The sequence below is a fragment of the Brienomyrus brachyistius genome, unplaced genomic scaffold (genome assembly GCF_023856365.1).
Source record: "Brienomyrus brachyistius isolate T26 unplaced genomic scaffold, BBRACH_0.4 scaffold35, whole genome shotgun sequence".
Classification (NCBI taxonomy): domain Eukaryota; kingdom Metazoa; phylum Chordata; class Actinopteri; order Osteoglossiformes; family Mormyridae; genus Brienomyrus; species Brienomyrus brachyistius.
The window spans coordinates 3,729,127-3,755,077 of NW_026042310.1; the positions used below are offsets into that span (position 1 = coordinate 3,729,127).

General features: G+C 48.9%; 1 long non-coding RNA gene across 3 annotated transcripts; it reads left to right on the forward strand.

Annotated features, from left to right (window-relative positions):
• Positions 1-257: 257 nt before the first annotated feature.
• Positions 258-25,951, forward strand: LOC125721737 (uncharacterized). Of its 3 annotated transcripts, none has more exons than XR_007385952.1 (5): positions 258-441; positions 5,119-5,161; positions 12,990-13,287; positions 13,904-13,957; positions 25,453-25,951. It is a non-coding gene; the product is annotated as an uncharacterized LOC125721737 (long non-coding RNA). The 3 variants fall into 3 exon arrangements; XR_007385953.1 differs by lacking the exon at positions 258-441 and adding an exon at positions 1,067-1,133; XR_007385950.1 differs by lacking the exon at positions 258-441 and adding an exon at positions 4,616-4,807.

The following is a 25,951-nucleotide window of genomic DNA, read 5'->3' on the forward strand; positions in this document are numbered from 1 at the left end:
CTAGACCCCAAACTCACTGGATAGCTACCCTCTGACCCTCCAAAGAGAAATGGACTTCAGATAGGGTGGGGAGGAGTCTGCCCCCCCCCCCCCATCGCTGACTCCCCCCCCAGCCTGCCTCGATTGGAGAGGGCCCGAGTTGCCAGGAGGTGAGGAAGCCACGGAGGACGGCCGCTTCCATGGTTACAGGTCGAGCATGAGGATCCGGTTGTCAGGGCGGGGGGGGGGGGGGGCGGCTCTCATCGTCCTGTTCCAGGGCTGCATGGTGCATTCGGGCCCACCCTTCCTCATACAGCGGATGTGAAATAAAACCTCAGCTCAAGACAGTTTGCGGGAAGGGGTGGAGAGCCAGAGGAGATTGGAAGAGCTCCTGTCACATGATCAACATGAGAGCGAGACCCCCATCCCTCGTTCGGAGACAGAGCGGCTCTATTCCGGAAGGTACTCTTCATCTCGCATTGTTTCTTTTTGCTGGGTTGGGCATGTGCTTTTTTTTCTGGATGAATCTACGTCTCTTGCCTCACGTGTTACAATTTTTTTGGGGGGGGGGAGTGTGGGGGGGCTGTGAGGACCCCATTGTTCGAGGGGCGTCCCTGGGAATGCCGTTTTAATTAGGATTCGGGCCTGGCTTCAATTTTCCACCGGTATTATAAGTCTGACAGTGCATGAAAGCTGTGTCCTTCCAGCTGCCGTGAGCTTTGTTTTTCGGGGTTCTCGACTGGACCGACGACAGCGCAATGCTGCTGCTTTTATGCCAGGCGGAAGGGAAAGACTGATGCAGGGAACTTCCTGCCGCTTGTTTGAGGGATATTCGTGCAGTCAGGTCACACAAGCATGCTCCGCTCTGGCCTCAGGGCACGAGGTGTCGTCGGATCTCTATGCGAGTTTCACCGCTTTTAGACATCAAGCTCATTTCAAACTAGAATTATTATTATCATTATTTATATGTGAATCATTTTTAACATGGGATCTCTCAGTGATAGAATTGTCGTCCGACTCAGCAGTAGCTAAAAAATAAGCGCTCAGACTGTGAAACAACACCGGGACTCAAAATGCTCGTCTAGCCGTGAGGAATCGCAATGTCCGATGTGGCCGTCAGAGCGTTCCGGAATGTGCGTGAGCGTCAGACGTCGGTAAGCAGTGGTTTGGTGTCGTCGGTGTGACACGTCGCAGTAGGATCCGAGCGAGGGACATCAGTCTTCTTCTGAATCGGAAACTCGAGGCGTGGAAAGTTAAAGGAGGGGAATGGGAAGTGAGCTGCGGTCACTGCTTTCGGGGGGAGAGGGGTCTGCTGGAACGCTTAATCTGTTCTTGGAGCTGGTGTTTGCCCCCCAACCCCCACCCCAGTAGTCGAATAGAGCAGATGGCCGTCTTCTAGGAAGGTGGTGGGGGTTTTGGCTTTAGCTCTCGGACCGTGGGAAAGTGGCTAACCCTCACGCACCTGATCTGGGCCTCGGATGGATTAATGCAAATCAGAAAAGCGGACACTGATGGTGGGGACGCTAAGGGGGTGGGGGGGGAGGTGGGGGAGCAGGGTCTATTTATAATAATAATAATAATAATAATAAATCAGTGGCAGGTCAGGTTACTTCATAAGCTTTGTCATAATTTTTAATGTTTGCTGCGATTGAACAAGTGTTTTACTTACACCATTTTAAAATTGTATTCATGTTCAATTTGTCGATTAAAATTATCTTAAATTTAACAACATAGAAATATAAACCTATAAAGACAATTTTTAAATGTGTGTGGATCTGTCTATGTAATAGTATATATTAATAATAATAATAATAGTATATGATATATATGCAATAGTTTTTTTTTCTCCAAAGTGAAATTCTAATATATGTAACCATATTTCTGCACAGAGGACATTGTAGAGAGGAAATCTTGTCACAGTACAATGTGGAGGTTCTGTTTGGTCACAGCGTCTGACATCCCTTTTTGTTTAAGATTCTGGGGGGGGGGGACTGGCTTCTGTGAGGAGGGGTGGCTATTAGAACATGATCGTTGGTTTTACATGAGTTTTACAGACATATTTAAGAGCTACGTATGTTAAAGCATTAAAAGCCAAAAAGAGCAGGTTTGGTAGCATTTATTTTTGTGTTAGACATGCATAGCTGGATTGTAGATATATTTATACAGATTATACTACAGGTGAATTGTAGATATATTTACATGTGGAACCTAGAATATGAGATGGCTTTTTGGGCTGCTGTGCTACGTTGTGGTGCATGCTGGGTACAGAGGGTGCTGGAATGACACAGCCCCTGACGGGACCGAGGGCATAGAAGGCCTTTTCTGGCTTGATGATGATTGGGGTGTTTCCATGGTGACTCCGAGAGCAGTACCGATCGGGGGGAAAAGATGCGATTAAGTGGCCGGGGGGGGGGGGTCGCCTTGGTGGCGACAGTGGCTGTGTCATTCTTAGTGTGTGTAACGCACCGTCACCGCAGTGCTGCTGTGATAACACACTTCAGGCCGGCCTCTGGGTTACTCTCTGGTTTTGGTGTTTATAGGTCAGTAAATGAGGCTTCTGAGCAAAAAATTAAAATACATTTAAACTTACCCCCATTCTCAGATATATGATACCATGGCACAAGAGTATTGCTGCTGTTTTTTGTGTTGTGCAGATCTGATCTTTTCCCTGGCACCATGGATACCAGTACAGCTCGCATTTTATTTAAAAACAGATTGTCACGCGAAGATGGAATCATATTTTGGTTGCGGCTGCTCGGCCGACGGGTTCGGTCGCTGAAATTAGACTGCTTCGCTTTCTCTCTGATGTCGTCTTTGAACTGGGCTGAGCTGAGCCCCATTGTCCGCTTCTGTGCAGTGCCTCTCCATTCCCCTCTGCGCGATAAACCGGGCCCGCCTGGCCTCATGGCATCCTGCTCAGCACCATCGCAGTGCCTCAGCTCACCTCATCTGCAGTGTGTTGTCACACCGGCACAAGAGTCATAAAACCTGTATTTTACGCGCAGCTGATTATAGAGCTTATACTTACCGCGGCAGTCTGAGTGAAGTATCTGCGTTAAGGCGGCGAGAGCTGGAGGTAAAACTGTGAACAGGCACGATGAGGCACCCAGGAAGTGCTCCATCAAGGCAAACTGCCCCCACCACCACCACCACCACCACCCAAGGATGAGCCATTCAGGTTCAAATGCGACCCCCTCCCTGCATTTTGACTGGCCAGTGTCATGTGTCACATGGGCGTAATCTGATGGTAATACTATTAATTGATGATGGAGCAGCACCCCACACATCCCCCCCCCATATCTGCAACAGCCCCCCAAGCAAGGGAGATGAATGTGTCATATCTAATGTAAAAACATTACAATCCTACCGCGCGGCATGTTTCACACATTCCTGAAAGTTCCTGAAAGTGCATTATGGGAAAAAGCCACTACGTCCTGCCAGTTCGATGAATTGTCCAATGAAACGCCTCCGAGCGACTGACAGAATAATCTCTGACCAACCACAGTTCAGTCAGGCCACAGGATGGGAAGACGGAGTCGCTAAGCGATCGACTCGTGCTTTACGTCGACTTTGCTAAAGCTGTTTTGCGATGATTCATTTTTTTTTTCCAGATGATCTTTTCAAGGTGGGTTTGATTAACAGGCAGCCCCTCTTCAGCCTCATCTTTGCTTCTGCGTTTAACTTCACGTCCTGCAGTTGGAACTCGATGGTGTTGCTGTGATGTCGCCCTCTGTTGGTCCTCAGGAATGTTGACATGTCAGAATGGCTGTTCTGGGAAACGTGCCAGTTTGAAGCTCATTTAGCAGTATTCATACTTGCTTTGTTTTTCACTGCAGTACAGGTTGCACTGTGTCATGCAAATATAATCCGAACACATTGCACCTTCCCTTTAAGATGAAGGCACTATACCTTCCCTTCAATCTGAAAGCATTGCACCTTCCCTTTAAGATGAAGGCACTATACCTTCCCTTCAATCTGAACACATTGCACCTACGTCTTACCTCCATACTGCCCCTACATCCTACATTGTTTTATCTTGTTTTTCGTTTCTCCTCATCTTAGCAGTGTTTGAGCACCCATACTCCTGGCCAAAGGACTCCAGAAGGTCGTACAGATCTCATACATCAGAGCTGTCCCATCGAGACCCCGAATCACCTCCGTAAAGGATGCCCTGGTGTATAAATAGCTCTAATGAGGTTAAGCGCTGTAATGTAACAGTTGTCTTGCACTTGATGTCAAAATGTTGCAGTTCCCTCTGCTTGGGGGGGGGGGTGGGGGTAATCATGGAACTTTCCAGATAAGTGATTGGATATGTTTGTAATGCTTATTATGGATATATGTTGGGAGCAACTGAGCACCAGACACCAGCAGACATGGGTCAGGGGCACACGGCACACACGCGCCCCGGGGGGGACTATTTTGTCCCCATACCCCCCAGGAAGAGAGTCATGCTGTTCAGTGGACCCGTGGTGTCGCATGTAATGAGTTAATGGGGAACAATGGATGGGGGCAGTAGTACGGTGGGGGGGCTTTGTTGGACGCACCCGGGGGCCCGTTGGCCTAGTGGGGGGCGGCCCTCTGGGGGTAGAGGTAGCCCACAGGGAGACACTGAGGTTCCAGACCTGCAGGGCAGAATGTCCAGCCATTTCCTTTACCCATAATGCAACATGTTGCGGCCAATCAGGTTCAGCCAATCAGAAGCCGGGAATATGAATATATGCGATATGCACGTTTGTTTGATGATGATGATGATGATGAGGGAGGGATACTCTGACGTCGCGGCAGGACCGTGTCTTGATGCGTGTTGGTTAGAAGTTGTGCCGTAGCTGTAAGGATGTCTCCGGAACTTTCTGTCGCTATAAAGGCTCACTCAGCTCCGCACAGCCGCAGTAACTCGGAATAGGGAGACCATCGCCCGCTCAGCCGCGTTTCCGTTTATGCGGTGTAATAAATGGTGGACATTTAAGTCAGATCGGTCTTGTGACTTTTCAAACCGCTCCACCACACGGTTACGTCATTCCTATCGTTTTTACAAATAAAAACGAGTTTTATTTTTTAAAAATCATTGCATATTCGGAAACAAACATATTTAAGATATGATCTAGTCGTTATTTCAATTTATATATTTTTCTTTTACAGGATGGAAACGTTTAGAGGCTTCAAACAGAGAAGCCCCCCATCGGTGAGTACCGGAAATATCGCTGTGTTTCCTCTGTTCATGTTTACCCCCCATGGCGCTGAAAGATGCTCCAAAATATGTCTATTTGGATGGTTTTTCTACAGGGGTATTTTAAGGGCGAACACATGTGTTCAGTTCCCTGCTCGCCATTGATACTTAATTCTGCCTCCCCCCTCCTGTCGTTGTTCTGCACTGGCGTCCGATGGCGGTCACCTGATATTTCACGGTGTGGTCAGATCGCTAATAGGGGGTGTCATTAATTAACTGGGCGTTTTTCTATATTTACAGTAGATATGGTAATACTCTCTTAATGAGGCAGCTGCACCTTCGTAATGCCTTCATGATTCACATCATTCATATAATTTATGGAACATTCATAAGCAGCATGAAGGAATACCATAACTTCCTAACATACTGTAACAGCTTTAATATACATCAATAACAGACATTATATAATTATAATGTTTGTCATTATCATATAATGCATATTATTAATGTATATTCAAAGAGTTAATGTGTGTTAGCATGTTAGCATGCTCTGCTTATGAATGCATTATGAAGGTGCACGGAATGTTCTATGAATGCATTATGAAAGTGCACTGAATGTTCTATGAATGCATTATGAAGGTGCAGTCAATGTCCTGTGTTACTGTATATGACATGTACACAGGTTTTCAAATCCAATCAGATAGTGGCAGATTTTGCCTGCTAAGACTTATTAAAACATTAATTTATTATCTGGATTAAATTTATTAAATCATTAGTAAGTGAGACTAGATCATTAAATTGATGTGAAAAATGAAATGAGCTAAGGTTCTCACTTAGGGTGTCATTCTGTACTCACAGTGGCCGTGATCGACCCTCAATAACGTTTTATAACACTTTATAACCCTTTTATCCTGCTTTCTGTACCCTATGAGTATAGCCACTTTTACCAGGTGAGACATTCCTGGGTTTAATAAACATGCCCACAGGCCCGACCCGGCCCAGAGGTGGGGAAACTGCACTGTAAGCTCCGCCCACCTGAGTGGAAATCAGTGATTCCAGTGTAAAAAGGACACTTAAAAATGGCATAAACAGGCAGGAGGAGGTCTGTTTCACAGAATATTTTATATTCCCCTTTTCCAGGGTTGCCAACTCTCACACATCTGGCGTGACCACTCACGCTTTCAGACTCTCACGCTCACTGCGGAAATCTTCCGATAAATCTATATTATTCCATTACAAACCTAAAATTAGCTACATCAAAAGCATTGGGTAGTTTGCACACCCTACAGACTATTTACAAACTGTTACATAAATGCGCGTGCAGACTCGTCTCGAATTGAAAAATCTCACTCCAGCCAGCCGGCCAAAGTCGGCAGCCCTGCCCATTGTTCAGTTGGGCTGTTTAATGCAGCATTCCGCTAAAAGCAGTTTTGTATACATCTTTATCTCGTGCTTTGCTTATATTTTGGCCAGCCAGCAGCTGGTTTCTTCCATTTGCCCCGTAATCTGGATTTAACCGTCCCACCGCTGATAGACCCGGTGACACACGGCCTGCATGCCAACGGTCGTCTTTTCACAGGTCATACAGCACCATCCCCCCCTACACCGGCAAGGGGTCCATATCCTCTCCTTCCGGACATCGCTCGCTTCGATTCAGCGAGCTGTGTGTCGTCAAAGGGGCTCGATATGTCTGTTTTTGAGGCAAAATTAAAACTGAGAGAATGTCTCTGCGCTGGTTAACTTTCTTTTGAATGATGTCAAGAGGACCCAGCTCATGATACGGTGGAAGGCTGTGCACGACAAAACACCCTCCAGCTGCAAGGACTTGTCATGGAGGCACCGATGGCAGTAAACATTCCGGCGAAGGTGACAGCAGACCGTGGTGACCGATTTTGACCACCACCAGGGCGGGAGCCATTTTGAACACGAGCGCTTGTGTCCGTAGTCTGTGGCCTGCGGTCTCTGTGTAAACAGTGTTTCACAGATTAGCCTCAATTAGCCCACCAGGACACGGAGGTTTGTAGCACCGGTTATAATGTGCCTCTAAAGGTCGAAATTCACAGCCCGACCCAGTAACAGATGAGGAGGAGGAACGCCGAGCCGGACAGAACCTCCGCCACTGGGCGAATCGAGACAAGGTGCTCAGACTACAGCATAACGTCTAAAATGAGGACCTCCAGAGACTGTGGCAGAGTTACACGGCAGCTCTGTGTGTGAGCCGAGGGCCGCTGAGTTGATTTCACGGTCCTCTTCAGGAATTCTCAAACTCCATCTCTCCTCGGCCTCGTGGATCCGGCTTTCGGGATGTTACCGTGTAATTACCGCTGATTGCCTTCCAGGAACCTAATTAGGGATTAAATCTCCAGTATTTACCCGAAGCCTTGAGCTAATTGGGGTAATTTCACGGGGCAGCTGGGCACACGGCGAGTCTGTCGGTGCTTTTTAAGATGGTAGTGTGGGGTTTGGTTACGGTGAGTGGGGGGTGGGGCAGACCGGGATTGGCCGGTGTGTCGCGTCTTTAACACAGTCGGGGGGGGGGGGGACTTTTGGTGTGACCACGCTGCGCCCCAGCTTCCCTTTAATCAGCTTCAAGCTCAGAGCAACAGCTTCAGGTGCTGGAACAGAACCAACAGACCTGATCCAGGAGTCACATCCGTCAACAGGAGCTGAGGAACCACGAACCATAATCCACTGGGCCGGCCGTGAGCACCGGTTTGGTTTATGGTTACGGTTAGGGTAGGCAGGTTGTGGTCAGCAGGATTTCAGCAGGTTTGCCAGCTACTACATCGTGCCGTGTTAAGCCTGTGAACAGCCAATCAGCCACCTGCAACGTGGAGCGTGCTCATTAAAACTGTGTTGACGATGCTAATCGCCAAGCTGCTCCCCTTAGCGGTTCCTTTGCCGCCTTCACGGCTGTGTTGTTCCTCTCACATGCTCACAACACGCCGGTCCTCTCCAAGGCCCGGCAGATCAGCTGACCTTTGTTTACCAATCAGCTCCCAGATCCATTTGTTATGCCTTTATAAGGTGCGTTGGACCAAGGGGCTAGATGCAGGCGCATTGTGGCATGCTTAACACTGGACAGCTGAACATTAAATTAACACTGAACAGCTGAACATTAAATTAACACTGGACAGCTGAACATTAAATTAACACTGGACAGCTGAACATTAAATTAACATTGGACAGCTGAACATTAAATTAACACTGGACAGCTGAACATTGATTAGATTAACACTGGACGGCTCAACATTGATTAAATTAAAATGGGACAGCTTAACATTGATCGACGTAACAATGGACTTTTTAACACTGGTCATCATAACACCAGCAAGCTTAAAATTAGCGAGCTTCGCACTAGACACCTTAGCACCCGTGAGCTTAACACTGTGTTCCTATTAACTATGCCTGGTCTGGTGTTAGTCCCGCACCCTCCTTCAGCATAAGTCCGTCCAGCTACTTAACACAGCACGTTTGTTCAGTGGCTTTGCATGGCACTGCGAGTCCCCGACTCCGTCACTGTGGGCCGCCTCATTAAAATCGATCGACCGCCTCTCCATAAACATCGCGCTGATGCGCCCTGGGGATACGTGCGGCTCTGTCCCCTGGGGTCTCGGTGAGGCTCCCACGTAAGTTTTGCTAATTAAAACATGGTGCCGTCCTCATCCGTTGCACTGGAGGACTGCGTGATCACCAGACTCTCCCAAGCGGGATTCACCAGACCATGGAAATGCTCTTTGTTTATGGAGAAGCCTGTTGCCAGGACAACAGTTTTCCCCCATCCAGGATTTTTGTTAGGGAATGTCGATGCAAAACGTCATGTTTTGCGTTCTGCATTTGTGGAATTAATCCTCACCATGGCAACCATACTTATTGATATTAATTTTACGGTCTTCATAAATGTCATTTAAAAGCTTTCGCTGTCCAACTGGAGCAGGATGCTACTCTGGCTTCCCCATGTGGCCCACATGAAGGGGTGACATTTGGGAACAGAGAGAGACAGAGATCTGGAAGGGATGGAAAAGCGCCTGGCTCGATTGGAGGCCTGCCAGGCGGCGCGTGTGACTGAACGTGTACAGGAGAGTCCCGATTGGGCTACGGGGCCTGTGACACGGTTACATGTGGCACATGTTTGAACACAATGACCTGTGTCTGTCTGTGTCACTGTCTGGCTGTGTTTGTCTATATCGTTGTCTATATCTATGTCTATGTCATTGTCTGTATCAGTGTCTGTTTGTGTCTGTCTATGTTGTTGTCTATATCTGTGTCTATGTCAGTGTCTGTATCGGTGTCTGTGTCTGTTTGTGTGTGTCTATGTCAGTGTCTGTGTGTGTCTGTATCAGTGTCTGTCTGTGTCTGTCTATGTTGTTGTCTATATCTGTGTCTATGTCAGTGTCTGTATCGGTGTCTGTGTCTGTCTGTGTGTGTCTATGTCAGTGTCTGTGTGTGCCTGTATCAGTGTTTGTGTGTGTCTATGTCAGTGTCTGCGTGTGTCTGTGTCAGTGTCTGTTTGTGTGTGTCTATGTCAGTGTCTGCGTGTGTCTGTGTCAGTGTCTGTCTGTGTCTGTCTATATTGTTGTCTATATCTGTGTCTATGTCAGTGTCTGTGAGTGTCTGTCTCTGTGTGTCGATGTCTTTGTCTCTGTGTGTGTCTGTGTGTGTATCTGGGCTCCATGTGTTAACCTTCATCCCAGCGGCGCTGAATCTTCATTACACAATTATGGTGGGGGAGGGGGGGGTTGTCTGTCTCTCTCCTGCTTGTCTGTTTTGTGTGTGTGTCTTGGGGGGGGGAGGTGGTCCCTCCTGGGGCACCTTCCCCTGACTTCCACTGACCTCTGATCCTGGATGTGTAAGCGAGCTGGGGTGGGGGGCGTGTTGTTTATCAGAGGCCTCCCGGGATTTTCTACGCAGATTGAGACTGTCTCCCCCGCCCCCCACCCCAGTGATCCATATGATCGCTTCCTCGTGGACACGCCTGTTTGTTTGTTTCAGACGTTGGGTCTGTTTCCTCATGGTCACTGGGGGGGGTGAAACCTCCATGAGTAAATGCCTCCGCAGGCCTTTTGAAGCATTTCATAGCTACAGTAGCACAAAAGGTCCATCCTCACCTTCCTCGCTGAGGGATCTTGACCTTGATGTGTCACATGCAGCGGATTCTGCAAAATGAGCATGGGCTACTTATCGAGTTGACAGAGACCCAGCTGAGGAGGAAAGCGAGAGCCTGAAGCATTAGCCCAGCCCGTCACTGGGTAGCCTTTTACACGAAGAGCGCCGTGCTACAGGAACATTCCCCCCCATTCGGATGTTCGACTGTCATCTTTGGACCAGGAGCCAGAAGAAGCTTCATTGGTTTGGTTTAAGGAAAAGAAATAGTCTGAAGAAGCTGAGAGGGGTGAGCGGCGGGGGGGGGCGTATTTACCTGGTGCGCTCGGCACCCCCTGTGAGTGATCGGCCTAGTCGTCCATCTGCCAGGATCGGAGGGGGGGAGGCGAGGTCATGTGTTCCTGAAGGGCAGAGATCTTTCAGACAGGTTCCATCGATAACTTCCCAGCTCCCAGAATTCTCCTCTTCCTCTGAAGATTCTGGAAGTTGGCGGCCTGGTTCAGCTGCAGGTTTGCGTTCTGCACGTTACCCTAAAAGCCAAACCGCTCAATCAATCGGTCACACAAGCAGCGTCTCTGCAGCCCGGACGTCCCTTCTGGTGGAATCTGGGTCGGGTGTCATCGGGCTGGGAGCTTTTCTGATTTTCCTAGATTCCCGGATCCCCCTTCATCCAACGGCCGGTGTCCGGAAGGCCGGCTAGCTCCCGCCGCGGCTGCCGGAAATCGCCAGTTAACCGTGGGAGACAGCTGGCACGCCGGAAGCTATTTGCTCTGATCTCCGCCGTAGACCATCGGCATAAGGGGGAGTCTGTGTCTTAAAGGGGCTTCAACGAAAACGCACTGGGGAGACCGAGGCCCATTTGAATGCTGGTTTGGATGTGCAGATGAGCCTGAGCCTGAAGGGCGGGACATCTCACTTAAGACCTCCACCCATGCGCCCTGTGATGGGCTGCACCCAGGATAGAGATGGAGGACAAGCCAAATAAAATACCTAATGCACTGCTTCCTTTTATGGCGAGGGGGGCTGGCTTCATGGGCGGATCCGGATGTGGCAGCTTTGGCAGCTGTGCCGAATCCTCGTCCACACCTCAGCAGGTCCAACCATGTTAGAATCTTCATGCACTCTGGTTCCACCAGAGGGCGCTGGATCTGTGGGCCAAACTTCCAGCTGGAGATGGGATTGGGCGGTCTTCGCCCAACTGCCGTAGACGTCACCGGTGGCGTTTCCAGGGATATTTAATTGTAACAGTGTCCAAGGCTACAGAGTTACAGATTTACAAGTCACAATCTGCATGTTTAAATAGGTTTTTAATGTCTCTCTCAACTGATGTAAATCCTGGCTTAGTAACACTGAGATCCTAATGCCTTTCTGTTGCAATAAAGCCTTTAAATTCTTCTTCTGAGCCGTATGATGTTTATTTCAAGCTACAACACAGATAGGAATATACGCTTTGGCACCTGCCTAAGAAACTGCTTGATAAACACGGCTCAAAGGAAGTCTGTTCAATGTTTGACTACATCCCTGTGTGCCAGTGGCGTATTTAGACAGCAGTCTCAGCGGGTGTTACAGGGACACAGCCAACAAAGGCCCCCTGGGCCGTGGGGCATTGTGGGAAGAGCTGCGTCCTAACAGTCGCTGTAAGCGGCATCCTTATGCATGAAACGCCTCTGCTGGCAACATCTGAAGCCATGAGCTCAAGCACCCAGATACTTGGAACTGCGTACAGCAGAAGAGGCAGGTTTATAAAATTTTCCGCGGGTGATGCACTAACCTGGAGTGAGAAACGAGTACAGCACAGTTGGGGAGTCACACGGACGGCTCCTCCGAACCCAGGATACGCGCTAAACCCCTCTGCTTGGAATTGGGAAGCTCAGAATATGTCAGGAGGCCGGCAGTCTTGCTTCATCCCGTCTCACTCCTTCGTTTGTCTAATATCGGCGTTTTTTCATCGTTCTCCGAACTGGCCCTCGGTTAACTAGTTATATCTGTGTTGACGGTAAAAGTTCATAATTTCGTTGGAAGACAGAGGGCCAACAGACCGTGGCACCTTGCATTCGCTTCGCTAATTACACCCCCTAACGCGTGAGGCCACCTGCCGACTTCCCTCATGTCCGACTTCCCCTCCTGAGCGGAGTCACAGTTATGCTGGACTGCAGACCTTTTCCAGTCTATTTCTAGACTGCCCCCCCCCCCCCCCCCCCGTATATAAATTCAGAGACTGTCCTCGCCAGCATCACACTCCACCTCCTGATCTTCTATTAACGTGTCTCTATTCTTAAAACAATATTTCTCTCCTAATATTTACATTCATATCCAAGCTAATCCTTTCTTCACTTTGTCCTGAATCCTCGGTGATATGAAGAGTAGAGATTGTTTCCATTTTTTTCCCTAGACTGAATGAAAGAGAATATAAGTATCATTTTCACCCATCTGCATTCCAGGTATCTCCTGAAATAGGATTACAGTGCCCATATTTCTCATCTTCATTATTTTCCCCTGGCAGAATGAATGGCGCACAGCCAAATGGAAGTGTTATCATGGTTATCATACAGATTTTTAATTACCCCCACAGAGCTGCATCCGAAAAACTGGCACCAGATTCCCTCCATAATCAAAAGTCTAGAAAGTTCCAGATCACCGGAGCTTCAGCTCGCTGGTTCTCGGAATCTTTGTCCGGCTCGGCCTTCCTGGTTTTCCCAACGTCCACCGAATTGGCTGAAGCCCTTCCCTCCTCTTCTAGGTGTCCAAGGAAATGGAGGTGACCTGTCAGCCGCCCCGCTGACAGACCAAATTGATGGACGATGGCAGCTTGGTGTGGAGCTGGGCTGTAGGCTGATTCCCGTAAGCCGGAAGTTTGTGACCCTCCTGTGGCCAGGAAGATGGAGGGAGTCGCTAAGCGTGTGCGGGGCGGGGCCGACATGAGTCCATGTCCGCTGTCAGCCATTCTGCGAGCTTTGGAGTGTTGGCAGTGCTCTTCCTCTTCCTTATAGCCATACTGCCAGCCCCCTGGGAGGACCGACCAAGTAAACGTCCAGGGGGTGAGTAAGAGTGAAATACAGGTACGACTGGATGCCGACATGGACGGACTGCCTCTGTGTACCCCAACATAGGCAGACATTCTATCATGCCCCCCCCCCCCTCCAACTTTGTCTGTTACATCATATTTCTACCAAGGTTCGCCATAGTCCCCACAACCCCACCCCACTTCCACGCTAAGTATGAAGCTCCACAAAGAACTGCAGGAGTCACAGCAATTCTGACCGCGGTTGGAAATGACTAAACAGAAGCAAAGCATTCTCCACCAGGATGTAGAATGAGCGCATCGGGGGGGTGATGTCTAGGGTGGAGTCAGGGGCAGCTGATGACCTGTTACAGCGTGCAGAGAGGCTCCGAGCTGCCGTTGCATCCTGGGATATTTTCCGTGTTCGGACAGAGGCCTTCTTACTTCACTGGCCAGCTGCTCGTAGGATGAGGGGGTGTCGATTCTGATATGTCAGCGCTGAACCACAGAGCAGCGTTGGTGTGATAGAATAAACAACTTTGGGACGGTCCATAGCTTAATTATGGACTCCATTTTAAATATAGGCACACGTAAATGCTGTTATTGGCACGTTTGATGAGTATTCCATCTCTTTTTTCCTCTAATTGTTACAGGACTGGACAGGGGTGGTGTGCCCCTTGAGAGATGGTGCTAGAACAGATTGGAAGGTAAACACCTTTTATCTTCTTCTGACTGATGAAGCCAAGTTCTTCATGAAGAACACATCATATTTGTGTGTTTTCGAACGTGTAAAGAGAAAGTAATTTATACTTACACGTATCCCAACTTCGAAGCTGACCCTGGAGCGACGAGTGTATTTGCGGGGAGTCGTAAGCGAAAGAGTCGTGATTTGTTTTAGAATTAATGACCCGTGAGATCATGTGACCAGTAGCGGTTGGGCCATTTAGGTAGGGATGGGTAGTCCTGAAATTCCAAGTTTACTCACTGTCTTTTGAGTCACGTGACAGCGGAAGCACATGTGGTAACGTTGGTGAGGTCAGCCGAGCCTCCCGGTCCTCGCCTGCCCCGCGCCTAGATGGCCACTTGTCACAAACCCGTAGATCCGAACTTGTGGTGACTGTGATGACACAAGCTTGGCTCTGTGGGTCGGTGTCTCTGTGGCAAGGGTGACTGTCGGCCAGGGGTTCCACCTCCCAGGGACTCGGCTAGTTTCCTCAGTTACCATTCATCCTTTTCCCCGCCCTTCACCACAGTCACGTCCAATCCTGCATATGCAGCGTTTGTTATTTAACTTAGTGGTTGAATGTACACTAATGCATCCCCCCCCCCCACAGTCAAGTACGTTACAAGTGCATAACCAGTCAGAAGAAATTTGCAAGGAATGTGAAGTGGTTGCCCTCAAAATCAGGTCCGTAGGCTCAGTTATTCTTATTTATTGTTGTGTATTTCAATATTGCTGCAAATAATGGTGTTTGTTGGCATGTAACTGCATATAATACGTGTTTCATTGGCTACTATTTGCAGACAGAATCAATAGAGAATAGTGACTCGTATGACCTGCGATAATGTTTTGAAACTCTACTCCCTGAATGCGAAATTTGAGTGAATCTTTATGAAAATATCACAGCGCAGCAATTTTCACCTTTTCAATACCGCTGTTTTGGTGGGTTATTTTTTTTTCTGTGTCTGCTGCAGAGCTGACGTCAAGGTCAGAGAATTCACTCTAGGTGCTCAAATATTTTGTCTAAGAGCCGTGGCTCAGAATCACGGAGATGCATTTTATTACCGGAAAGAAGGACTTGTAGGATGAAAAAGAGTTTCAGAGTTATTCGGCGGATTTTTTACTTAGATAAATTATCTACTAATGTTTAATGTCCCATTTAGTCCTGGAGATTGCAGTGGAGAGTGAGCCGTCTCTTTCGGCAAAGACAATTCTGCAGGAACCGTGCGCCACCGGGTTGAGGTAGTAGGTTGTATGGTTTAGAATCACATCCAGGGAGTTAACTGTACAACCTACTAGCTTTCCCTGGGGCTCACCCGAGTCGTCAAGGCAACATGGCGCATTACATGAGGTGTCCGTTAAGAGTCATTAAGCTGAACGTCAGTCGCTCGAACATTCAGTCAGTGTTTAGCTTGAGTGAACAGCTCAGCACTGAAATGAACCAGTTTTGTTCGGAAGGCCTCTAACATCAGTGGAAACAGAGCAGCTACCTGTGTAGATGGCTGTAAAAAGGGGTAATGTGTGGAAGTTGTGCTGGATGAGGGCCCCTGCCCAGGAGATGGTGAAGATGACTGGTAGCAGTTTATGTGAAAGTTGCTTGATACTCCCAAACAAATTGGGTGCCCTTGAGTAGGTGTGGATGTCTGTGGACTGGTTTGCATCTTACAATAGCTTCATGGACTGGGCAGGGTTTGCTGGCAGATCTATCAGCGATCTCATAACCTTAACTGTTTTTTTAGATGCGACCACAATAATTACAAATTTTAAAATTCAATGATTAATTGTCATTGTTGACACAGCACAGCACACAGTGCACAACGATGAAGTGTGTCCTCCGCATTGAACCCATATGTGACGTCGTGACATAGCGGGGGGCAGCTAATTCAGCGACCGGGAAGCAGTGCTTGCAATCTTTCAATTACAAGTGCACGTCCGCAACCATCAAGCCACCTCTGCCCATCAAGTGGATGTAATTAGTCATTAAAGACTGAAGATATATGGTTCACTTTTGGCAATTAGCCAATCCCTCTGCAAATCTCCCACCGTTCCATGATGCGGTGGAATTCTGGCCACAGACCAGACTGATGGTTGCAAACCCCACCCTAGAGTGCCTCAAAACAGTATAGTATAAGCACACCCCCGATAACTCAATGTCAACTCATTGTCGACGTCCTCCATGTGAATTTTTGGATTCTTTTTCTCTGCTGTGTTTTATCTTCCTTCTCCTAGATAAATTAAACTGGCTTTTTAAGAAGGCATGTACTCTGTGTGGACCTTTCGGGAGATGCCTGCCTGGACATGCATCAGGGTCAGTGTTGCGCTGATTTGTGAAGGCGCTCATTGCCTTGACAGCACAGGAGCCTGCTGGCTGAAATTGGTTGAGCTCCCAGAAACACGCTTCCCAGCCTTTCAGTTCCACTTCGAAACTGTCTGGGGCTCATGGGATTAAGGGAGTTATTGTGTGGACTTTCTTTGAAGGTCATGTGTGGCATTCTTATTTTGAGAAATGTTTTTTTTTTTTTGGAAACGTAATCCTGATGAAAGCAAGTACGGCCTTCTTCCAAGGGGGTACATTAGGCAAAATGCAACACTGAGTAGTCATTTTTTAATGAACCAGTGTGCGTTCAATAAACTAATGAAGCTACTTCAGAATGAATGTGAAAATCAGGACACAACCAGTAGAGTACCAAGCAGGACACAATCTGGAAAGTACACAGTCAGGAATGTACTAAGCAGAATGCAATCAGGAGAGAACTGAGCAGGACAAAATTGGGAGAGTATTGAACAAGGCACTCCCAAGGAAAGTACCAAAGCAGGACACAATCAGGAGAGTACCAAGAAGGACACAATTAGGAAAGCAAAGAGCAGGACACAATCGGTAGAGTATCGAGCAGGACACAAGTGGGAGAGTACTGAACTGGGCACTCCCAGGAAAGTACCCAGCAGGACACAATCAGGAGAGTACCGAGAAGGACACAATAAGGAAAGTAAAGAGCAGGACACAATCAGGAAAGCAAAGAGCAGGACACAATCAGGAAAGCAAAGAGCAGGACACAATCAGGAGAGTACCAAGAAGGACACAAACAGGACAGTAAAGAGCAGGACACAGTTGGAAGAGTTCTAAGAAGGACACAAGCGGGATAGAACCAAACAGGGCATAAGTGAGAAAGTATTGATATGGGTACGACTGGAAGGGTATTGAGCAGGCAAGTGGGAGAGTACTGAACAGGACACTAATGGGAGAGTGCCAAACAGGGTACAAGTGGGAATGTACCAAACAGGACGCTACCAGGAGAGTGCCAAACAGGGTACAAGTGGGAATGTACCAAACAGGACGCTACCAGGAGAGTGTCAAACAGGACACTACCGGGAGTGTAACGAGTGAGACACAACTGGCAGAGTACTGAATATGACACTACCAGGAGAGTGCCAAACAGGACGCTACTAGGAGAATGTCAAACAGGACGCTACCAGGAGAGTGTCAAACAGGACACTACCGGGAGTGTAACGAGTGAGACACAACTGGCAGAGTACTGAATATGACACTACCAGGAGAGTGCCAAACAGGACGCTACCAGGAGAGTGTCAAACAGGACGCTACCAGGAGAGTGCCAAACAGGACACTACCAGGAGAGTGTCAAACAGGACGCTACCAGGAGAGTGTAACGAGTGAGACACAACTGGCAGAGTACTGAATATGACACTACCGGGAGAGTGCCAAACAGGACACTACTTGAAGTGTACCGAACAGCACACAACTAGAATACAACCAGCACAATTCTGGACAATTTGTGATGCAAAAATAGGGCAGATTGCACACTTGCTCTTTGACAGATCCAGGTCAAGCACACTGTATACTGCTTAGCTCTGGGGTCGAATGGGGCTGAGACCACTGGATTCCCCAAGCAGGTCTATCCAAGCAACTAAATCCAGAAGTAGTGCTTGCTGGCTCATTTAACACTGAGGGTTTATTTAACACAACTGTGTTGTAGGAATTCCAGGGCAACTCAAATCCAAAATAAATCGACATGCTGATGTAGGAAAATGTACCCTGAGCTCATAATAAGGGAGTGAACAAGGAGCCAGAAAAAGCATGTGACTGCATACACGTAGTCGCCCGAGCTCACTTTTAAATGCACAGAACTTCCTGATCCCAGATAAAAGCAGGGGATAAGCAACCACAGGCAGGAGATGTGGAGGGGGCACCAGGAAGGGGGAAATGGCCGCTTTCTGTGTGGTTTAATTGCTGTTTATGCAGCAGTGATAAAAGAAAAAAGAACTCGAGACTAAGAGAAAGAGCAGATTGCTAGGTGGAGGTGAGCGTCTCCTTCACTGTCCGTCACACTCCCGCTCTCAGATGCCTTTGTATTCTTTCAAGGTGAAATGTCTCTGCAGACCTTCACGTTACAGTTTAACATTCACAACTTATCAAGGATTTAAATTATCTTCTGCGCTCATCTTTTAACCCACACGAGGGAGTTCATAGGCAGCCCTTGCCTCGAATTTGTTTTATCAAGGGCAGTGATCGTAATTTTCAGTTGAAAAGACTTGGCCTTTTAAGTATGAGAACCTGGTTTACGTTTTAAGGAATGTGGGTCATTCTTCAGCAGTACAGACACGAACACACACATATAGACACACCTATTCTTTCTGACAGGCAGCCTTATTAGGCTTGAGGTGTTTTCATTGCTGCTGAGAGAGAACGTGGGTTAAACAAGCTTAACTGTGTTGAAAGAGCAGGTCATTTAATGAACCACGCCTGTTTTGTGCATGGGTCTGTACCCCCCCCCCCCTTCCCTTAGCCCTGTAGGGCTCACCGACTACGCCCATGCTGCCCTCCTTGGCTGATAGATCCTCGAGCTCACATGTGTGGTCCGGAAATGCAGGGTGATTGAACCAGGGGCTCAAGGCAAAGGTCTGAGTACTGGAGAACACTGAGCCACAGTGCCTCTGAAAAACACATCACAGCTGTTATGTGTTCAATTCGATTCAATTCAATTCAAATAACTTTATTTGTTCTCGAGGGGCAATTAAAGGCACACATGTTATATCTGTGCCATATTAAATCATTCATATACTGTAACAGGCTCATCATAATTATTATTATTATTTACTTGTTTACATGCACACACACGAAAGTTTGGCCACACCAAGCCACCTCGAAAGGAGAGTGATAGAGTGTCACATCACATGACCTGGTCACCTGACCCCAACACAGTTGAATGATTTTAGAGGAGCATATGTGGGATCTCCTTCCGGGCAGCTGGAAAAGCAGCCCGAGAGGGATGAAACTAGCATGGGGGAGACAGTAGGGTCAGCCAGTCCCTGGAGCAATTGGGGTTAAGGGCCTTACTCAAGGGCCCAATGGTGGCATTACGCTAATGCCTGCGGGATTTGAACCGGCAACCTTCCGAGTCCCAACCCACAGAGCTGCCCCCCCCCCCCCCCCCCCCCGCCCAAACAAATGTAATTTGTTTTTTAAATATTTTAATACTCAATGACAATTTAATACAGTTAGTGCATAATTCCATATATGTTATCGTGTAGTTTTGTTATAATTATTGTACAATGTAGAGAATAGTTACAAATAAATCATTCTATGGGTAGGTGTGTCCAAACTTTTGACTGGTACTCTACACACACCCACACACACACACATATATATATATATATAAATATCCACATGGAAATAGGTGTATTAGGTTACAGAGTATTTTAGGGCATTTAATCACCCCCAACCCGCCCGACCCCTCAGGGATGAAAATTTATAAGAGCAGCTTGGCAGATAGATAAACAAAATATACACAGCAGCCTAAGAGGTCATTGATCTGTCTGGGGCTGCCCCGCCCCCCCCCCCCCCCCATACACACACACACACATGCACATCCCATGGCCATCCTGGGTGATGCGTCAGGCCATTTCTTGGGTCGATGCAGCCATGACCTTTGACCCCAGATCAGGACAGAAGGCTGGCTGTCGTGGACCAGGTGCCTCTGTGCAGCGTGACGGGATGCTGCGTCTGTCGCCTCGTCGTCCTGAAAGCATGGTGAGATGCTTCTGCAGCTTCTTGCCACAGTACTTTAGCCATGAGAGAGCTTGTTTCCCCTGTGCCTGGTGGCATTTTGTGAGAGCTTCACTTATTTATTTATGAGTCTGTCGGACTGACCCTCCACCACTAGAGGCCCCTCCAACACACTGACGGCTATAAGTTTTTAGAGCTGGGTAAACGGAAACAAATTATTAGGTGCTGATATTATGTTACCTGTTTATACATTTGCTCGTTTTTACTGAGCCAATGAATTCTTTGCCGCAGCTGCCATTAGAGGAACTGGAGCCGACACTCTTTTCAATATCAGGCCTTTAACCGCACCGCCACCTGCTGGTTACTAAAGAAGCAGTGATTAAATAGGTGATATTCCAACTCTCTGGTGCAGCAGATTCCTGTGAATGGACAGGGAAGTTCAGATGATCTGGAATATGACTGGCAGGATCTACACTGGAGTTTTTCCCCCTGCAGCCCCCTCAGGTGTACAGTTCCCCATTTGAAAGAAGCTGAGAATTAGAGTTTCTGTCAAAAAGCGAGCGTTGAGTGTCCTCAACACAAAACAATCATTTCTGCATTAAATACGAATCATTATCACTCCGGGAAATTTTCGTTCAGAAAAGAATGCAGATCAGTCGCAGAAATGTGCTTCAGTGATTATGGCTTGACTGACTGATTGACTGTGTTCCGTGAACTTGCTGATTATGCTGGAGAACGTGTGCACAGGGGGCGGGGGGTGTACACTTCTGAAGGTCCACTTTGGGACCTTCGGTAATCGTGTTGTCTGATCTGCATGGTGATGTGATGGGAATCGCTGATCAGAAGAGAGATCAAAAAAGCTTCCTGTATGATGGGATCATTGGGGTCATGACCCCAGCGGTCTGAGTCTTCATGGGTAAAAGATGAGCTGTTAAGATACGAATCTGCGAGCTGATGAGTCGGCAGGTCGGACACAGACATGAATCAAACGCTTCCAGCACCGTCTGATGTCGGGCTCCTGCATCCGGTGTCCCTGCGTTTAGCCGTTTGGGGCATTCAGGAAATCAACATGCACACTGCGGAAAAACAAGAATCTAGTTTCATTTGCTTCCTTCAGAGAAGGAAGCGTCCTGATGAATTCCGCTATTTATTTTTCTTTTTTTTTTTTGGGTGACCCTAAGATGGAGTCGCTTATGTTGTGGTTCTCCGTGTCTGTTGAGGTTCTGCGGACAAGCGGTCAGAGATGGGCGGGACCCCGTCGGCGGTCCAGGCAGAGCGACGTGCCAGTCTCCGTGCTCCAGTTCCCAGCTCGGGACACGATAATCTGGCGATTCGGTTTCCAGGCGAGCCGTCTGGCCGATGGAGGACGTTTGCGTGTGTGCGAGACCACAGTGGCGATAAACCCCCCCCGCTCCCCACACGCATTGTGCCAGCACGGCAAGCTGTTAATTTTTGGCACGTAGGCAGACATATAAACGGAAACGTTGGCAGAGCTCCACCGTGGCGTGTGGCGCTCGTGTGTGTGTGTGTGTGTGTGTGTGTGCATTGCATGTAAAGCGTGTGCCTGCTTTGTGCCTCCTCAGGCACCGAGGCATCCGTCAGCATTTATAAACCTTATCTCCTTCTGGATCGGACGCCTCTAGCTTCGCCAGAGTGGCGCTGGGTCCATGTAGCTTCCCTGCAGCCTTTTCTTTGTGTGGATCAGTGACATCTGAAGGTCCCCCCCCCCCCCCCCCTGTACTACGGCAACGCGAGCGCTGTGTGACGCGGCGGCAGAAGCCCTAAGCGCCTTCGGAGACGGAGCACATCGATCCGAATGTCGGAGTGGGGGCTGTGGGACTCCACACGGTTGCTTTTATCCTGCATCTGGGCATCGGACTATCGTTTGTGTCATCCTTGTGACTGACCTGCAAAAGAATGAGGGGGGGTGGGGATTGGGAGAGGAAAGGGTTGGGTGGGGGGGGGTTGAATGACATTTTCTTGCAGTGCTCGGGTGCTAGGGGGGGAATAGTGCGATTCAGCTAATGATGAGAGGGAGGGAATCGCCACCACACCCCCGCCCGCTCCCACTCTCACTACCATCCACAAGGCCGACAGTCCACACGCTCGCTGGCTCCCCCCCGACACACACACACACACACACACACACACACACACACACACACACACACGTCCATCTTGGCTCGGGAATACCGACGCCAGTTTCATTCGGCAGACTGGTCCAGCGACGCGTCTCAGACGGCTGGTGGGCCGGGCTCATTCTCCGGAAGTCCCCCCCCCCCACCCCACGTGAGGAGGGACGGCTCGTCTGAGCGTTAACAGGGGGGGGGCTGAGGTGGGGGGATGGAATCGGCGTGAGCGAGGCGCGAGACGGGGATGGCAGAAAAATGCTCTGGCAGGCGGCAGGGAAGCTGGGGCAGCGAGCGGTGGTGTAAACTCGTGGCGGGACAGGCTGCAGGCTCACCGATGATGCAGGGCGGCGCGGCAGGCGCGAGCCGGGTGGCGGGCGCGTGGCGGAATCCGGAGCGGAGTGGCGCTGAGGCTCCGCCGTGCTGTCCGCCACCACACCGCCGCCGCCGGGAGAGGAGGTGCGTGTGCGTGCTTGCTCGCTCGCGTGCGTGCCTACGTGTGTGTGCGTGTCCCGAGCGCGCAGCTATAAGGCTCAGCCCGTCCGGCAGTACCGGCGCTGGCTGTCCCCTTTGTCACGGCGCTACCGGGCGGCCAGCGAGCGACGCCACCCGCCCCCGCCGCCTCTCATTCATCCCTTTATTTGTTTTTCATTTGCATCAAACTGCGTTCGTGAAACATTTAGTAACAGGGCGTGCAGAGGGAATCCCGATTCCCCCCCGTGGTTCGTGTGCGCCGATGGGGGCGAGAGCTTGTAACGGTCAGCTCGTCTCGTGGTGGGGAGGGGGTGGAGAGCCGGGGGGGGGGGGGGGGGGGGGCGGTTGCTCATAGGACGAGATGTAGACTGATGATCTGCACTTTCTCTGAGGACAAAGAGGAAGCAGCGAGCGAGCGGCCAGGGGCTTCCCTCCCCAGCGCGGAAGGCTAGCTGGCTAGTTAGCGGGAGGCCACCGGTTCCCTCATTCGGCTCCCCGGCTCTCCGACAGACAAGTTCACATCCGAATCTCCATAGCCAAACCTCCATTCGTTTTCTTCTCCATCCTCTGCTGTTTTCTTGGTTTACTTTCAGTAATGATTTCCGAGCCTTCAGCGTGCGTGCATGTGTGTGTGTGCCGCCTGTCGCCGCTTGTGTGTGTTTACCGTGGCGAGGTTTCGTGAGAGGCATTACGAGACGCCGAGCCATCCGTATGCAGGGATATAAGTTGTCTGCGGCATAGGGGAAAGGGAGACCCCCGCTTCCCCCCCCCCAAGTTAAATCTCTCCTTTCGATGAGGAACCAGACAGCTCTCGGCTGCCCGGTCTGGCAAGTGGGTGCGAAGCGGACAAACAAGTTGCTTGTTTTTTTTTTTTAAGCTTGAAGCGGTGCTGGGGTGCGAGCGAACTTTGGGGGCACCCGGCAGGACACAGCAGCGCTCCTCCTGTTCCCTGAGACCCTAACTTGTGAGCTCTCGGTTCTGAAAATCACGGGTTGGGCTCTTGGGACCCGGGCGGAGGGCAAGATCGGCTCCAAGTGTCAGCCATCTTTTAAAATGTTTTTTTTTTTAAGACGGGTGGAGTCGGGAAGAAGGGACAGCATCGCTGAGTGCCTGGGGCGGGGGGGGGGGCGCTTGTGGGGGGGGAGGGCAAGACAGGCGAGAAAGGGAAGGAGCACAGACAAGGCGGGATCCGAGGCAGGTGCCTGCAGGCTGGACTTCGGCCGAGCAATTATGATTCGGAATAGGAGCAGAACATGGACATAGAGGTTGGCGCCTGGCGCGACTTGTGCTGCGGATCGTCGTTTTAACCCAGCACGAGTGACGATCCGCCCGTACACACATGCATAGGGGGAATGCGCAAGATTCGGCAGGTACGTCGGCGTCTTTCCGAACAGCATGTTTCGGCGCCCAGAGCATGCCACGCACCGGACTCCTGTCTCAGAGACTGCAGTTTAACCCCTCGCCGGCCATGACGAAGCCTTTCATACTGCAGTGAATCAATTCTCATTAACATTTGGCACGTCGTCTGCACGCTCCTGCAAAGCAGGATGGACGCGTCAAAAGGAACGCAAAAAAAAGTACGTCTGTGTCACAGGCGACGTGTGAGCGTCGCAATTCATGCACGCCACGGTTACGGTGAACGTTTTACCGTGAGATCGGTAGCCAGGTAAGTCACAGTCATGGGTCCTTTCACAGAAGGTGCTCATTCACGGCTTTGTCCGAAACGACGGCACAAATGGTGGCGGCTAGACTCGGAAGCACGTCGCTGTACTGCCGTCTTCTGCGAAGGCGTGTGCCTCCGACGGCGTCCAGACAGAGGCTCACATGAGCGCTACGTGTCTCTACATTCACAAGATACATTTTCACTCACTTTTGGGTTTTTTGGGGCAAATCTGACTCTGTGACAAAAGCTAATTGGGCCAAATGATCTTACGATCAATCCATTTAGAGTTTTGAAACGCTACGCTCAGAACAAACTGAAAACTTTTTGTGTTTAAATCGATATTGATTCTGCACATCAGTGGTTATCACGATCAAGTATGTAGGCCCGTAGTCATAACTGTGAATGAAATCGTAGCATTGTGCTGTGATCATAACTGTTTCTGTATTTCGTAAACCCACAGTTTACGTAAAATTTTGTTCTTTTGCATTTTGAAATTTCACGAAAAAAAAAATCTCCTGAAGTGGGATGAAACATTTCACCGACACATCGCCAAGCCGAACGCTCTCTTTACGGAGTGGCGGTCCAGTGTGTCTCCCTCTGCTGGCGTGTGGCAGAACTTCACCAAGTTCTCTACTTAAATCCTTTCAGTTTGGTGATTTCAGTCCTTTTGCTCATAAATATAAAATACCAGTTCATCTTTCTGTTAATTGCAGTGTGTTTCACCACCATGTGAGAGAATTATTGTTTGCATTGTTTATGTTACTATACAGTATTATAATATTTCTTAAATTCTGCCACACTGAAGAATTTCACGGAAGAAAGTATGGCATCACCTCAGAGATATTATAAGATTGTTCACTTTTATAAATTTAACACAATTCATGTTAATATGCAAAATGAGTGAAAGCCTGTAAATGCGTATTTTAGCATATAAAAAATATGGAAAAACACATTGGTCTGAAATGCTGTAACTTTAAACCCGTACATTGCAAGCCTGTCAGATTTATTGTTATCTCTCCAAATTACCCCCTCCTTTGTTAACCCCCACTTTTTTACCACCTCCCCAAGCAAACTAATTTTGCTGGAATGCCAGTTTCAGGTGAATTATGAATGCAGATTGATTTTCCTGTCCCTCCCCTCCTGATAATTATATCCTCTCACCGAGTGTTCATTAAAAAAAAAATTTATTCCAGTGATTTGGACCACACCGGAGCACAAGCTAGGAGGAAACATGGGCTGGACACCCACCCACACTGAAAGCTGACAGGCAGCATATTGGGCCACCCCCAACACCAAGAAGGACCCAAGATGGCCCCCACCAATCAGAATTCAGCCTCAGATGCACCTGACACCTCCTACTTTATCGAAACCGTTGTTTTCGACTCTTCGTCTTTATTTGCACATCGGTGTGTCTGCACTGCAGTTTGTTGTCGTTTTAAGAGTAAATCTGTGATGAAACTAATGCAGAGCATCGTTTCCTGTGTCAGTTTACTTGTGAATTATTGCCATTTCAGTGTATACGTATGTTTCAGGCTCTGTACTCTGAGTGTAATTATTAGTTATCAGACCATTAAGGCCATCATGAGCCAAGGATTGGTCACCTTTCCTAGATGACCGACTCTGTGCCTTTTCCCCAGCCTGTGTCTGTCTCTCTCTGCATATCAGTTTATTAAAATAAACGTTGACATCCAA